At 39.2% G+C, this 17,848-nt stretch overlaps 1 protein-coding gene across 1 annotated transcript in view; it reads right to left on the reverse strand.

Annotated features, from left to right (window-relative positions):
- The window catches only part of JAK2 (Janus kinase 2), a 107,753-nt gene extending 89,911 nt beyond the window's left edge, over positions 1–17,842 (reverse strand). Inside the window, exons 1-2 of the mRNA XM_006152421.3 lie at positions 17,365–17,842; positions 16,977–17,058 (exon numbers count right to left, since the gene is read on the reverse strand). The gene's annotated coding sequence lies outside the window, so the exon portion shown is untranslated. The remainder of the gene's footprint in view (positions 1–16,976; positions 17,059–17,364) is intronic.
- Between the last annotated feature and the right edge of the window lie 6 nt (positions 17,843–17,848).

Consider the following 17,848-nt stretch of genomic DNA (forward strand, 5'->3'; position numbering starts at 1 on the left):
GTCAAAAATAGGAGAAAAAAAAAAACATACATACATATATATATATATATATATGAAACTAGAAATGGAAAATTATTGATGCTAATATGCATGACTAAGCAACTATGCAGTATATCCTGGATAGGAAATCACATTTTGTATACTGTTGATGATGCTTAGGGAATGAAAGTAAATTAATTAATTTTTTTAAAGTTGCAGGAAGATAAAAGCTCATAGAAATACGTGTAAAGGTGAAACTATATATGAATTTCAAAAAGTTTTTGTATCAAAATAAATTCATACTTTAATTATAAAATAAATAAATGAAAAAGAATAAAAGATATATGTGATTAAATGTAAATTAAAATGAATTTTTTAAAAATACGTAGTATGAAGAATCTACAGTGAAAAAGTACTATGATTCATGAAGATACGAAAGTGATATGTAAACTCTAAAACATCAAGGAGTCTAACACCTGTGAGTGGGACAGAAGAAATATATATTTTAATTTGCTATAGGGTGTGTGCTCTCATCAGAGAAAGAGAGAGGAAGAGAGAAAAGCACCCCCTGAGGGATGGTCATACCACAATCTCTTCTCTATTCTTGTCTAGTGATTTTGAGTATGCATGCACACACACAGTAATTTTTTCTTCTTTTTTTCTTTTTTTTTTGCCTTTGGGCATGTGCATGCATACATACCCTTCCTTGCTGGAAAGAGAGGGACAGAGACAATGAGAGAGAAAGTGAAAAATCACCCCCCAGAGAGGATGGCCAAGCCATAATCCCTTCTCCTCTGTTGTCCTTCTATGATTTTGGGCATGCATGCACATGCACATGCACCTGGCATGATTTTCAAGCCACCAGATCCAGGACTCAAACCATGTTTGGCCATGTGAAAGTCCAGCGACATAATGACCACACCACCTGCTAGCCTACCTGGCATGTTTTTTAAGCAGTCGGTCTGGGATTCAAACCATACAGTTATCCATACGGGATCCAGCACTTTAACCACCATATCATGGGCTGGGCCAAAAAATACTTTTAAAATATTAATGAAATTTTATCCAAATTTGTAAAAAATATCAAAACACTAGTACAAAAAATTAAACTGCAATTACTATATATCCATACATATTATACCACAGTCAAGTGCTAAAAACCAAAGACAAAGAATAAAATCTTGAAAGTAGCTACACACAAGGGGCCAACAGGTGGTACGATGGTTAAGGTGCTAGAGTCCCAGATGGCCAACGATGGTTCAAGTCCTAGACTGGCAGCTTGAAAATCACACCGGGCACATGTGTACACATGCCCCAAATCCCAAGACAGTGGAGAAGGAATTGTCCCCTGCCCCCGCTGTGGGGGTGATTTCTCACTTTCCCTCTGTCTCTTCCAGGGGAAGCAGGTGCCCTACAGTACAGCCAAGAAATAGAACTAACATATCTTCAGAAACAATGGAAGCCAGAAAACAAAGTACTTGTTGTGGGGGTGGAGGAGGGAATGAAGGAGAAGCTTTGGATCTAGAATTCTATAGTCCCAGAAAAATAATCTTCAAAACTTAAGGTGAAATAAATATATTTTCAGAAAAAAAGGATGCTTACAGAATGTATATGAACAAACCCACATTATAAGAACCAGTAAAGGGGCCAGCAAGTGGTGTGGTGGTTAAAGGCGCTGAATTCTAACATGGCCGACTGTGGTTCGAGTCCTGGATCTGGTGGCTTGCTCTCACGCTTTCTCTTTCTCTCTATCTCTGTCTCTCTCTGGTCAAATTAAAAAATAATAACAAATGGAATTAAATAAATAAATAATTCTTTTAAAAATAAGAATTAGTAAAAAGAAATGATAATGTATGTAAATTAAGACAAAAAAAGAAATGAAGTACTCAAAATTATAAATATGTGGGTTCTTCATTCTTTTCCTAGATTTGGCTTAAAATCCCAAAATCCCAGCACGATAGAGAAATAAAAGAGAAGGGATTGTAGTGTAACCACAGTCAACTGGGGGGCACTTTCTTTCTTTCCTCCCCCTGTAAACAAAAACTGAAGATTCTAAAATAGTATCCTTTCGGGACCAGCAGTTAGTGTAATGGCTATGTCGCTGGACTCCCACGTAGTCGACCGCGGTTCGAGTCCCGGACCCGGTGGCTTAAACTCATGCTGGGTGCATGTGCATGTGTACCCAAGATCCCGAGAGGAGAATGGAGGAGAAGGGATTGCGGCGTGGCCACCCCCCCTGGGGGGTGATTTCCTGCTTTCTGTCTCTCTGTCTCTCTCTGTCTGTCTGGCGAGTGCACGCGCCCTATAGCAAAAACCTCTCAAAAAAAAAAAAAATAGTATCCTTTCTAATAGTAACCAAAAAAATAAAATGCCTAAGAATAAATCTAGTACAATATCTGTAAGGGCCAGACCCATTGCTTCATGGTTAAGAGAACCAGATTTCACATAGGCAACCACAGTTTGAATACTAGAATTTATAACTAACATGCACACACACAAAATGTGAGCAAAGAGGAAGGGAAAGGAGTTTAAACAGATCTTTGAAAGTTGGGTTTTATTTTTTCTTAAGATCTCTTTTCAAAACCATTTTATTCAGAGTCTATATTACCAACACGTTTTCAAATGATTTTGATGAGTTTTCCTATAGAAATTAAACTTCCATAAGAAATTTAACTAATTCTACTTTTTAAGCACTTAACACTATCTTTTGCTATTGATATTCAAAACAATCTAAAAGTCCTTTCAGGGACCAGTAGTTGGCAAAATGGCTATGTTGCTGAACTCCCATGTAGTTGACCACGGTTCGAGTCCTGGACCCAGTGACTTAAACTCACACCGAGTGCGCATGCATGTATGCTCAATATCCTGAGAGGAGAATGGAGGAGAAGGGACTGAGGTTTGGTCTTCCCCCCTGGGGGTGATTTCTCACTTTCTGTCTCTCTCTCCCTCTCTGTCTTTCTGGCAAGTGTACACGCCATATAGCAAAACCCCTCAAAACAAACAAACAAAAAATGTCATTTAAATCATTGTGAATTTAAGTTCCTATTAATTTTTAAAATACTACTAAACTAGAATACTGATTATTTCAGATATTGCTCTGAAATAAATCTTTAATGACTATCATGATTCATTCAGATAAAAAATAAAATTAAGCACTTAAGGGGAAACAAGCAAAGAATGTGGCATATATAAATGTGGATATGAAACAATTCTTTAGACACTGAAGCATTGTTTTGAATGAATTTTCACTCCCTCATTAACCTGTCATTCATCACACAGACTTACACTATAATTCACTATTTTCTTCTCTGGTTCATTCTCAAGTCCTAAAATCATGTCTAACGTTCATTAACACCAATATACTTAGCTATCTAAATGCTGCTATCAAGTGAGGATAAGAGGTAGAGCATGGGGACGAAGGAAAGTAACTCAACCAGAGATATTGTAAAACTTATTATGCTAAAAGTATATTTTATGTTACTTCTAACAACCGTAAATGTTCATGGTAATAAATATAATCCAATTATCACAGCATGTTTACCTTTAAGAGTCTGTGGCAGGTACAAGTGAGGGTAAAAGAACAGGATTAATATTTTTCTAACATGATAGGGTTCATATATGTTAAAGGCTGAATGTGGAATTCCAGCAATATCATTACAACTGAAGATGCAATTCAGTGTAAACTATGTTGCACATCATCCCTACCCCCCAAAACAAACAAAACTCAGTACTCCAATGTATTTAAAAAAAATCATACTAATAAACCTATACATATATAAATACAAAAAAAAGAGAATCAGAATAGAATATTTCTATTTTAAAGGCTCAAAAAATATTATTCTGGGACCAGCAGACGGCATAGTGGTTGGGATGCTAGACTCCCGCATGACTGACGGTGGTTCAAGTCCTGGACCTGGCAGCTTGCTTTCTCACTTTCCCTCTCTCTCTTTCTGTTTCTCTCTTTCTACTCAAATTTAAATAAATAAATAAATAAATAGAATTAAATAAAACCGTTCACATATATTTATATATATATGTATATAAGTATAATCCTAAGTATAATCTTTGAAATATTAACTCATAAAATCCAGACTTATCTTTATTCTACCTTTTCTCACCTGGTTAATTATCCATAGAACTGCTAAATTAAGTTAAACTAACTTCTCCTTGGTGATTTCAATGCTCAGATGACTCTATCCTATGAACTGCCATTATGAAGTGACAAGATTCCTCTGGTATGCAAATATGACATAAAAGCCATACTATAAATTTTTAATAACTTAAGGCCAAAAAGTGATTAATAAGAGCAGACTCGTGAGTTAGCAAGTACTCACTCACTAAATACAGAAACAATACTTCACAATAAAATCCCTCAAAAATAAAATTTAAAAAATAAGGTTAAATCCAAGTTTAAAAACATGAGTAAACAGGAATTAATGAATTAAAGTAATAATTAATTTGAATAACTGCCAAAAAGATCCGCTTATATCCCTAAACTGTTGACCTAATTATTTTATTTTCAAATACATGAATACCTCCCATATGCTAATAAACATCATCTAGTACCTGGAAATAAAGAAATTAATAGAGGAGCCAGGTGGCGGTATAGTGGTTAAGTCACTGGATTCCCACACCACAGTCGACAAAGATTCAAATCCTGGACCTGGCGGCTTAAAACTCATGCTGGGTACATATTCATGCATGCCCAGAGTCCCAAGAGGAGGATGGAGGAGAAAGGATTGTGGTGTGGCCACTCCTCCATCCGGGACAGGGGGGTGAGGGGGATTTTTCCTTTTCTATCTCTCTGTATCTCCAGTGAGCACACACACCCTGTAGCAAAAAATCTCTCAAAACAAACAAACAAAAAAGAAATTAATAGAAATATCCCCTAAGAACTCACAGTGTAGTTTTACAGAAGTCATAGTTAGAACGAAACAAAGCTTTGAAATAGATCCAACTATATATACAATTTAAAACACTAGCATTTCATAGCAACAGAAAAATGATGAGTTATTTGAGAAATAGTTTTGGAACAATCAACCAACCATCTGAGGAAAAGTTGGATTCTGTTTTATACCTTGTACCAACATGAATTCCAGATACATCAAGAAAACATGAGAGAGTTTCAAAATATAATTTTCGGGTTGAGAAGGAACCCACTTAAACATAAAAACCAGAAGTAATAAAAGAGATGACTGACAAAAATAACAGAACAAAAGTTTAAAATGTACGCATGACAGAAAAACATCACACTATTAACAGTCAAAAACATAAAAAGATAACCTACAGAAAATATTTATAATTCACTTCACAAACAGACCAATTTTCTGTAGTATAGAAAAAACTGCTGCAAATCAAAGTAAAAAAACAATGATTCAATAGAAAATGGGCCAAGATGTGAGTAAACAGTTCCCCAAAATAAAGAGATTCTGTTTTTCATGTCTCAAATTGGCAAAGATCAAGTTCCCTGAAAATACACTGTTAGTAAAGGTGTAGAATAGCATAAAATGGCACTTCTATATCAATTTAGCAATATTTGTTGAAATTAGTATTACATACCACTTTGAATCAGCAATTCGTCTTCTATTTAACCTATGGTTATGATCACACACACACACACCCCTATATTGCCATATACACAAAGATATTTAATGTTCTTTTAATTAAAAAACATTTCAGTGCTACCTATTCAAAAAACAATACATTTTTAAGAGAGAATAAAAAGAGATAAATACAAACAAATCTTTCAAAGAATTTTCTTCTAAAGAAGAATGAAAAGTGGGTAGTAGCTTGAAGTAAATACAGGGTTACATAATGACATAAATTGGCGATTGGCAGACTACAGCTCACAGGTCAAATTCGACCACTGTCTGCCTTTGTAAATAAAGGTTTATTGGAACACAGCCATGGTCATTTGTTTATATACTGTCTATGGTTGCTTTTGCACTATAAAGGCAGAATTGAGTAGTTGCAATAGAGACAATCTTGTCCACATAGTCTAAAATACTTTACTATCTGGTCCTTTATAGGAAAACTTTGACAATCCTGAGTATAAACTAGTGACTCTCACAATCTGATCCCCAGATCAACATTGCCTGGGAGTTTGTTATTATAAAAAGGCAAGTTCTCAGATCCCATCCCAGACCCACTGAAACAGAATACCAAGAGATGGGGTCCTGTATGTGTGTTTCAATAAGCCCTCAGGTAATTCTGATAAACACTGTATTAGGGAACAGTGTTTTCATTCTAGTATAGGCAGGAATAGATGAGGACTCAACTGAGGTCTGTGTTCACAAATTTAAAGGATCTGGAGGAGACTTAATGGAAGGCTAACAGGTCTCAAGATAACTGTCAGTGAGGAAAGTAAAGAAAATGTTACTGAAAGCTGAATAAGAGAAGATCTTTGTTAGCACTAGACAGTTTTGACAAAATTATCACCTCCAGTAATGTCGAAAATAAAATATATATCTAATGAACTGAGATTCTAGGTAAAATGCTGAAGCTGTTTAACTTCTTCTAATTGTATTCATAACTGAGAAGGCAAAGTCGAGCTAAAGAATGTATTGTACTATCTACTTTTTGAGCAGCATGTCCAGGAAATTAAAGGGCCCAGAACAGACTTTTCAGCCAGCAATTCAGCCCACAATGAAGTCTTGTATCTCTCCAAAGATACAAGGGCAAAGATCAAATCTAGAATGCTACTGTAAAATCCTTTGCTAAGATCTCAATCAGTACCTTAGCAGATCCTTTCAGACAAGATTATCAAGGGATTTAAAGTGGTGTTCCACAACAGCCTCACAGGGAGTCCAAGGTAGGAGAGAGTGCCTCCCAAAAAAGTTTTATGGTTATATTAATAGTTTTTGTCTGATGAAGTAGAGTATGAACTGATGTACAGGATGCCCATTAAATTTTTAAGGGAGTTATATTAGCTTGGAATGAAAGGGACAGTTATTACACAAAATAAAAGTAGACTTTGGACCCGAACTACATACAAGAAAGCAAGTTCAGAAGGCTATTGTTACAAATACAGACTACTTCTCAGTGAGGAGAAAAGAAAAGGGAAAGGAAGGGAAGGGAAAGAATATTGCAGAAACCACAGACCCAAAAAAAAGAAGCCACTGCCCATTAAGAACAACCTGGAAAATTTAGTCCTAATGAACTGACAACATATGCCCAGTGGGATTTCAGAAATGCTATATACTACTGTATGCCTCTCTTTTCCCTCTCTTTTCCCTGTCTACTAAGGTTTACTTGTGCCTTTCCAACATATGTCAAAAGTGTAGGGGACATATAAACGATCTCCTCACCGGTCTTCAGTTCAAGGGGAACCATATGCAGGAAACCTGGATGATGAAATACTGTACTGGATTCTGAGCTAATGTCATGATAGGATGTGAATTAGGGATCTTTGAGAAGAGAGTTCAAGTATTTCACATGCACTTTGGATGTGGGAGGGTTGTAAAATGTAGCAAAAGAATACACTATCGCGGCAATATTATCCTGAGATAGTCATAATATCTACTATGCCACATACATTTCTTCCACAATTTGACCTTGCTGTTTCCCCATCAATAAGTAGAGTCTAATTCCCTTCCTCCTTGACTCTAGACAACCTTCTGACACACCTATAACCAGTAGAATGTGGCAAAAGTTACACTGTATTACTGCCAAGACTAAATCATAAAAGATGCTTTATGCTAAGACACACTGAGATATTCACTTTCTTTTTTTAATTGCCGGAGGATATTTTTACTCCCCAGAGAGAGACAGAGAAAAAGAGAAAGCACCCCCTCAATGGAGCATGGTCGTACCACAATCCCTTCTCCATTTCTCTATCCTGTGAGGATTTTGGGGACTCTCACACATGTACCCAGAGTGTTTTTCAAGCCTCCAAGGCCGGGATTTGAACCATAGTTGGCCATATGGGATCTGGTTCCCTTAACCACTAGGTTTTGAATCCTGCCTCACCATGTAAGGAAGCTGACCACCCTGAAGCCCCCATATTGTGAGGAAGTCCAGGCCACATATACATGCTCTAGTTAACAGCCCAGCTGAGATCCAGGCAACAGCCAGCATCAACTATCTGTCACATGGGTGAAGACATCTTCAAATGATTCCAGTCCCCTGCCTTCAAGTCACCCCCAGCTTGTAAGTCTTCCCAACTGAGGTCCCAGACAATGTGGAAGAGAAACAAAGTCATCCCAGGTGTGCCTAATTTGAATTACCGACCTATGACAACTATGAGTCTAATAAAGTAGTTGTTTTACATCGCTAAGTTTTGGGATGATTTTATTACACAGAAATAGCAACCAGAATACATAATGGTAGAAATGGCCCAGTAGAGGGAAAGAATGAAAATGCAAGAAAAAAGAACAGAGAAATATAGTGGTAAAGTCATGAAAGCAAAGGAGATGAGTCCCTCAACAAGTAGGTGAAGAGGTCTCAGATTTAACACCTAACCATTCATTTTTATTTATTATTATTATTTATTTTATTTTATTTTAAAGATTTTTGCTACACAGCACATACGCTCGCTGGAGAGACAGAGAGAAACAAAGACAGAAGTGAGAAATCAACCCCCAAGGATGATGGCCTTGCTGTAATCCCGTCTCCTCCATTCTCCTCTCAGGATTTTGGGCACACACGCACACATGTCAGCATGAGTTTCAAGCTGCTGGGTCTGTGACTCGAACCATGGTAGATTATGTGGGGGTCCAGCGAGTTAAGCACTATGCCACCTGCTGGCCCCTCAACAATTCATTCATTTTAAAGGGGAAAAGAGAAAAGTATAGAGGTTAGTGGGATCTACTGATGGTAGATTATGATGTTTAGAAATATGGAGGTAAGAACCACAGATACCATCATGAGATTTTAAAATAGTTGCCTAGAGAAAAAGAGTCAAAGATTGAAGAGAAGGGAAGAACTGCTGGTTTTTGTTATAAACATTGGTAAGCCACTCTTTTTAAGTTTTCTACATATTTTACTATATGGCCTTATTTTTTAAAAATAAACAATTAAATTCCTAAAAAAAAAAAAAAAAAAGGGTGGGCCAGCAGGGGATGTGGTAGTTAAGGAGCTGGACACTCTCACATGGCTGACCACAGTTTGAGTCTAGGACCTGGTGGCTTTTTCACTTTCCCCCTCTCTGTGTGTGTCTCTCTCTAGTCAAATTATAATGAATGAATGAATAAAGAAAATTAAATAAATAACTTTTTTTTTAAAAAGTAAAAAATTAAAACAATTTTTAGTCCATGTCCTCATTTTTTGAACAAGGAAAAAATACAAGTCAATGATTATGTGATTTGTTAAAAATTACATACCATGTTGCCAGCAGAATCAATTTCTAATCCTCTAATTTCCAAAACAATACAATTTTTCACATCACGTTGCTTTTTATATTATAAAAATATTACCTACAGCATTTCATAATCAGAAATCTATTAAACTAAAATAATTTAATAAACAGTAACAAATACCCTATTCCCAAGCATTGATGCCAAGAAGCCCAGCAGAAGGTCATCCTTGGGAAAAACAAAATAAGCATGTAAGCAAAACAGAGAGCCTGTGGACTATGCCAACCTAGTTTATCTCCTCTAACTATACTGTACAGGCTTTAAACTAGAAAGTTTTCATTTGCCTTTTCCAGTCTTTCTAACCTGAGCCTCTGAATCATTCAACCCCCAGTTTTATAAGTCATCTACTAAGAATGCCTTTCCTTTTAGAAATTAGTATTTTATCACCTTATTCAGATTTTACCAGTACAACAGCACCAAAAGATCAATTTGTCTAACCTGATATCATTCAGATAAAACAATTGCAGGGCTAATTCCTGTAAAGAATGGTAGTACCAGCACCAGCAGTTGGCATAATGGCTGTGTCACTGGACTCCCATGTAGTCGACCATAGTTAGAGTCCCGGACCCGGTGGCTGAAACTCATGCTGGGTGCATGTGCATGTGCATGCGTGCCCAAGATCCCCAGAGGAAAATGAAGGAGAAGGGATTGCAGCATGGCCATCCCCCCGGGGGGTGATTTCTCACTTTGTCTCTCTGTCTCTCATGCTAGCGCACACACCCTATAGCAAAAACCTCTCCAAAAAAAAAAAAAGAATGTAGTACCTGTACAATATGGTATGAGAGAACACAGATGAATGAAAAACACTAGGTCAAAAAATATCTCCCAGTCTTTGTTATGTCTAAAATTGTCATCATTAGTCCTAGAAATGGAGAGCATTGGCTAGAAGTTTCTAATGATCACCTAACTGTCGAATCCAAAGGTCCTTTATTAGACCAGAGAGAACAAAATATGAACAGTGGTTATTTCTGCATGAGCAGACTAAGCAATTTTCTTCTTTCCTCTGCTTTCCTAGATTTCATATTAGGAAAAACATGAATACATAATTTAAAGACCTTTTTGATTCATCTCATTTCTTAGCAGTGATCAGCAATGATCAACATACTGATCCACCCACTTGTCTCTCTTATACTAACTGCTCCTTCTTTGTCTTCTTCACTAATTTCTCTTCTTTCACCCACTCCCTAATTATAGGCAATTTTCTATAATTACTCCACTCTTCTCTCTGAGCACCACAGTATCAGGTTCTAGTCAGATGCCCCACTGTTTGTCTATTGTCACTGTCCCACCATTACCTCACCTCAAACTTAACACCTATATATATACTGACTGGTCTACTCCAAGTCAGTATATACAAAATTCGGGCTCAGCTGTCTGTATCCCCTCCATCAGCTACCATATCTATTTTTGTCAGTATTGCTATTAACAAAATTCTAGTTCATTTTGTCACTAACTAGCCAGGTAACTATGGAAGCACAGTTAACTCTCTCTGGGTTTTAAATTCCTAATATACAAAATATACAGATTGGCCCATGTTGAGATGTCTTGGAATTCGAACATTTTTTAAATTTCCTCTATCACTGAGGATCAAAACTTCAGAGTCAGGACCAGCAGTTGGCATGATGGCTATGTCGCTGGACTCCCATGTAGTCGACCGCAGTTTGAGTCCCGGACCCGGTGGCTTACACTCATGCCAGGCATGTGTGTGCGTGCCCAAGATCCTGAGAGGAGAATGGAGGAGAAGGGACTTCGGTGTGGCCATCGCCCCTGGGTGGTGATTTCTCGCTTTCTGTCTCTATGTCTCTCTCTGTCTTTCTGGTGAGCGCACATGCCCTACAGCAAAAACCTCTCAAAAAAAAAAAAAAAAAAAAAACACAAAAACAACAACAACAAAACACAACAAAAACCTTCAGAGTCATCTTTCATTATTCCTTTCCCCATCCTCCTTTCTCGTCTGGTACACCGTTAAGTCTTTCATCTCTCCAGTCTAATTTATTTCCACTAAGTCCAAGTCCTATTACTTCAAGTCTACATTATTTTCCTATCTATATGTCCTCTATTTTTTTGAGAGGTTTTTGCTATAGGGCACGTGCGCTCGCCAGACAGACAGAGACAGAGACAGAAAGCGAGAAATCACCCCCCAGGGGGGATGGTCACGCCGCAATCCCTTCTCCTCTGTTCTCCTCTCGGGATCTTGGCACGCACGCACATGCGCCTGGCATGAGTTATTTACAAGCTACACTTATTTTAGGCCACCGGGTCCGGGAGGCGAACCGTGGTCGACTACGTGGGAGTCCAGCGACACAGCCATTACGCTAACTGCTGGTCCCCTATATGTCCTCTTTTTACAATCTATACTACATCTACTACTGCTGTCATTTTGATTTTCCTATACTATTTATTTTAGCAAGCTCTTTCCTAATTCAAAAAATGTTAAGGTTTCTCTATTACCTACAGGTCAAAGGACATCTTCTTCTCACCCTAGTACTCGAAGTCATCCATAATATAATTCCAATCTGCATTTTTAACCTTACTACTATTTTAGTTAAGGTGTATACCATAGGGCACATGTACTTGCAGGATAGACAAAGAGACTTTGAGAGGGACAGTGAGAAATCCCCCACACACACCCATAAGGATGGCCACACTGCAATCCCCTCTCCTCCAGGAATTCTGGGCACATATGTTCATTCATGTGCACGTGCACACACACACACACACACACACACACACACACATACACACACACACACTGGCTTAAGTTTCAAGCTGCCAGATCCGGCACTTGAACCATGGTCATCCATGTGGGAGTCCAGTGCCTAAACTACTATGCCAGCTGCTGGCCCCACGTTTCTATTATTTCAATCTTTTTTTTTTTTTTTTGAGAGGTTTTTGCTATAGGGCACGTGTACTCACCAGAAAGACAGAGAGAGACAGAGAGACAGAAAGTGAGAAATCACCCACCAGCGGGGGATGGCCACACTGCAATCCCTTCTCCTCTGAGGATCTTGGGCAAGCACACAACACGTGCCCTGTGTGAGCCCAAGCCACCGGGTCCAGGACTGGAACTGCGGTCTACTACATGGGAGTCCAGTGACATAGCCATTACCCCAACTGCTGGTCCCATCTACTATTTCAATCTTACTAGTCTCTCAAACCAACCTTATTTCGGCCAAGTTGTCCGATGTACTATTCTCTGAATGTGCCATACATATTTTTACTTTACTTAGCTCCTACACAAGTTCCTTTCCCTGGTTTTGCTCCTACCTCCTCCGTGGTGTTTCTCCACTCATCAAAACTCTAAGTGGTCTCAAATACCTAAAACTGTTATTATTTAACTTATCTCCCCAACTACACTATAAGAATTCTGGGAAAGAAACCTATTTTATATTTCTCTGTGTCTTTTTCGGACATAACAAAGTACCTTTTGCACTGTAAGTATTAATGAACATTTGGTGATTTGAGTAAAGTTCTTTTTTTAATCCTTTTTGTTTTTCCCAAGGGTAGCTTTCAGCCTGCCTTTTTGGTATCAGTGCTTGGGAACAGAGCATTTATTACTGCTTATTAAATAATTTTAGATTAGTAAATTCTGATTATGAAATGCTCCTAGGTAATATTTTAATAACATTTAAAAAAAACAGCTAACATGTATTTATTGGATGCTGCCCATGAGATACAGGCTGTTCTTTTTTTTTTAATCTATGATATTGTTCCTCAAACCATCTACAATCAAACTCAAAAAACATGGCTAATGCTAGGAAAATAACTACCAAGCAACTAAATCATGCTATTTAATTAAACTATGTAAGGACATTCTAAGACTAAAGAGTTATAGAAATATAAAGAAGAAAAAAAGCAATGGTTAGTGAGAAACAGTTTCACAAATGAGGTAAAATTGTAATCTAAGATTATATTAGTAGTGAAAATAAACCTTTATAATAATTATAGCCACCATTTAAAGGGATCTTAATGTGCTTGATTTGAGGGCTTTTAATTCAATAATTCACTTAATTCTCACAACTGTATGGAAAAAGCACTACAGTTTTCCCCATTTCTCTTATTAGGAGACTAAGACACTGCTCCACTGTTCCATCGCTAATGAGCAGTGGAAAATTAGACTTAGTAGGAAAAGGATGAAGAACATGACTGAAAATTAAAGGACAGAATAAGTGTAGCTTGTAAATAAAAAGGGTAGAAATCTTGCAAGACAACATGTTTGCTGAAGACAAAAGACTGAATAAACAGGGAAGGGATCAAAAACAGTATCTTAAAGGTCAGGAAAAGAGAGTTACGTAGGTAGAAAACGATAAGCTACTGAAGATATGAGGGCAAAAAGACTGCTACAGTAAAGAGTAGTATCATGACACTTCTAGCAAACATAAACAGAAGGAAAAGACGCTGGATTCTGAGAAAGCTAGTATGACTTTCAACATTCTAGGTCACGGCCCAGCCACAGCAGAGCATGTTGGTTGATACTGCCATTGGATAGGATAAGGCTATGTGGGAGGCCCAGGTTTGATTCTGGCCCACCCTAGAAGCCAAGAGTGGCGGCACATATCTGTAGTCTGAGTTACTTAGGAGACTGAGGCAGGAGGGTCAAAAATTCATGGTGGGGCCCGCAGGTATTGTGGTGGTTGAGGCACTGAACTCCCACATGAACAACGATGGTTTAAATTCCAGAGCTGGTGGCTTGCTTTCTCACTTTCTCTCTCTCCCTCTCTGGTGGATTAAAATATAATAATAATAATTAATAAATGAAATTAATTTTTTTAAGTTAATTGCCAATAGACAACACAGTCAGATCCTGCCTGAAAGAGCCAGAGTAATTGCATATGACTATACTTAGAGGCTGAGGCAGGAAGACTGTGACACAAGACCCCATCTAAAATAAAACAAACAAAAAACAATTCTAGGCTCAGGAAACAAGTCCTGGGATTTAGGAAGAAAAGGGGATAAAATATAGATATGAAAGATAAAAATATAGACATGTTGAACAGGTTGATACAAGAGGTAAATGAAAAAGGTAGTATAAAGATGATGCCCAATTTGGGGCCAGCAGATGGCACAGTAGTTAGGTCACTGGATTCCCACATGGCTGAACACGGTTAGAGTCCCAGACTTAGTGACTTGAAAAATCACGCCAGGCATGTCTGCACATGTGCCCAAGATCCTGGGAGAAGAACAGAAGAAAAGGGATTGTGGTGTGGCCATTGCCTCTGGGGGTGATTTCTCACTTTCTCTCTCACTGTCTCTGTCTCTTTCTCTGGTGAGCACACATACCCTAAGGCAAAAACCTCATAAGGAATAAAAAGATAATGTTCAATTTAAGCCCTACGTGACCACCAGAAAAAGAAATTAGGACCATAAAAATGATCATTTTCATTTGGGGCATGGTAAGTTGAGGGGGGAGGATCAGAAGACCAGTAATAGAAAAGACATCAAGTGACTGGGAAAACAAGTAAGTAACAGGATTAGTTTTAAAGTGAACAAAATTGGGCAGAAGTTATAAAGATATTAAACAGGAAAGGAAATAGATTAAGCCACAATCAGCTGGTACCAGCTTTATACGAATAATTTTATAAAAAAAAGGGAAACTAAAAGCTAATGCAGAGGTTCCCAAACTATTTCCACTCAGGAAGTCCTTTAATTCTTAGTAAAGTTTTTAATGGACATCCATAGGCCAAAAGTAACAGTTAAATAGCTGATTTAAACAAGTATTGATAGCCTCAGAACTTAGCTTATTTCTGTTGGGAACTGTACAATTTCTGAAACCTTGGAATCAAATGTATACTACCACAACCATCATCTCCTGTTACAACTGATTTTCACATGAGATGTTTCATCTCTGAAAACACAGTTCAACAGTATAGCTTTACAAAGACAAGACACTGTAGAAAGAGACATAGGTATCTGAAGTTGAAACTGCTAAATACTTCAAACTAATAATAGCTCAAGCCTGAGTTCAAAGCTGCTCAGCACACAGTTTGGGAAACTAGGAGTTTCCACCCAAAAAGGGGTGGAAATAAGGTAATGGAGAGAAGCAAAAGAAAGTTCTTTGCACTGTTAGCCACAGGAGGGCAGTAAAATAGTGAGGCAGCACAACAGGAACTCAAGAGAGGTAAGAATCAAACCTTTCTGGACAGTGTGTAAGACCACTTAGTTCAAACCTAAAAGCCTTTTTTCTCATTATATTAAAGAAGAAGATCACTATATACAGTCATTTAGCTCTCCTCTGAATCTCCTTTGCCCACCCACTCATGATGGTAGCCAACATTTTTACAGTTGCCAAGCAGTTTACTACTTTGCATACATCTTATTCAGTCTTCACAACAATTTTATAAAAGTGAGGCTCAAAGAAATTTTAAACAATATAATTATTAATGGCAAACACACCAGGAATCACACCCAGATCTGACTCCAATGCCAACGGTCTTTCCTATTCTGCTCACAAGCATCAGGCCTTTCAACAACAGCCAGGTCAAGTAGAGAACAGATATTGTGTTCCCTTACCATACTGAGAAAGGCACTGGAAAAAATGAACTACTCCTTAACTAGCCCCTAAAATATGTTATGAACTCCAAACGCAGGACATTTGTCAGAGCAAAGCAAGCCTTAGGCGCTTATCTAGCCAACAAGTCCTACAGCTGTCCTTGTCCTGTACAGGTAAATTCCAAGTACTATTAATATTAAGGCAACTGCTCGACACATCTAATTTATAGATATGTTACCCACCAACATTTAAGTATATGTGCAAGCAAGTGATCCTCACACCTGAAGTGGCAAAAGGTGAGGTGCATGGGGGGAGGCCAAAAGTTGATTATTTATTTGCAAATCTGTTACATGTTAGAATAGTTGCAGCGGCCAACAACTTACTTGTACAAACCTATTATGAAACCAAAAGCAATGGTCATCTCTCCTATTCCCACTTCTAGTTTCCTTCTTTATATTTCTCCTCCCCTCTACGAGGCACTCAGCCACTCCTATCCTCTGATTCAGAGAAGTGCAGTTTCTCCTGACAAATTACTAATGACAGAAACCAAACTGGGTAAATCCAACTGACCCAGCAAGCTTAGGCAGATATAATAAAACCATCCTGGAAGCATTTAATGTGGTAGCAGAAACTCCTGCAAGAACAGCTAATGCGTTCTCTCAGTATCTCTTATTCTAAATACTCTTTTTAAAAGATAAAGGATTAGTCTACTAGAGGAAAAAAGGGTAACAGATAACGTTTTATTTTACTCTGCAAAGCCACACTATCTGTAAAACCAATTAGAAATGTTTCTTTTTTAAAAAAGAATTATTTTATTTATTTATTTTAATTTGACCAGCGAGAGAGAGAGAGAGAGAGTGAGAAGGTAAGCCACCAGGTCTGATACTCAACCAGGGCAAGCCATGTGGGAGTCCAACACCCTTAACCAGCACGCCACCTGCTGGCCCCTAAAAATGTTTCTTAACTGAGAGGACAGTAAACAACTCAAAATACCAGCCCAACATTAAAAGTTCAGCCCTGCCATTTTCAGAGGAGTAAGCAACAAAAAGCCCTATCTGCACACGCTTTAAGCTTCCTACGCACACACGAGCAGCTCCCGACACCCTTGTCTTTACTGCTGTAATAAAAGATAGCGGCCAGGAGGATGGGCATACCACCGTCGCGGGAAGGGAGGAAGGGCCTCTTCTTGCAGAAGACAAACAGTTCATATCATGTTATCTTGCCTGCTTCTCCAACCTAAAACAAAACAAAACCCGGCGGTTACTACCACAGACGTCCAGGGGAATAAATGCTCTTTCCAGGCTATTTAAATGGCCAGAAAAACCTAAGAGATACAAGGAAGGGGTGAAAGGCTATAAGGCACACAAGGATGCAAATGTCAACAGTAAGGCACTGTCTTAGGTTTCGTCTTAAAGAGGAAGATTTTTCTGGCTGAGAAGTCTACTGCTCCTAGCAGCGGAAAGGCGGGGAGCAGGAGGTGCGAGGAGGGTAGACAGGCAACTGCCGCTCCCACCGTAAGGGCAGGCAGCAATGAACACCCACCGGCTGCAGGGATCAGACGACAAGGGCGCGCCCCTAAGTCCGCAGGGGCTGTTCCTTCCCGGCACCCCGGGCGAGCCAAGGTCCGCGAAGCCCGGGAGCCGGCACGGGTCCGAGCGTCCGCCAGGCTTGGACCTCGGGGGCCCTCCCGTGCGGGCTGGGCTCCCACTCACATCCCTCGCGGCGAGGACCGGGCCTCCCCTGCGCGGAGGCAGCCCTACGCGGAGGCAGCCCTCCGCCGGACACGCGCAGCAAGCCGGGCCCAGGGGCCCCAGGGACCAAGGGGGCCGAAGCGACCGAGGCGGCGGCGCGAACTCCGGAGCCAGCCGGACGCCGGCCCAGCCTGTCAGCGCCGAGGGAGGAAGGCCGTGAGCGGCGGCGGCAGCTGCCCTCTTCTGCTCCTCTTCCTCTCTCCTTCCTGCAGCCCACACCACTCCCACTTCGGGCAGCCGGGAAGCCCGTCACTGCCGTTGTCTCCACCCTCCCC

The sequence above is a fragment of the Tupaia chinensis genome, unplaced genomic scaffold (assembly GCF_000334495.1).
Source record: "Tupaia chinensis unplaced genomic scaffold, TupChi_1.0 Scaffold000354_1, whole genome shotgun sequence".
Taxonomy (NCBI): Eukaryota; Metazoa; Chordata; class Mammalia; order Scandentia; family Tupaiidae; genus Tupaia; species Tupaia belangeri.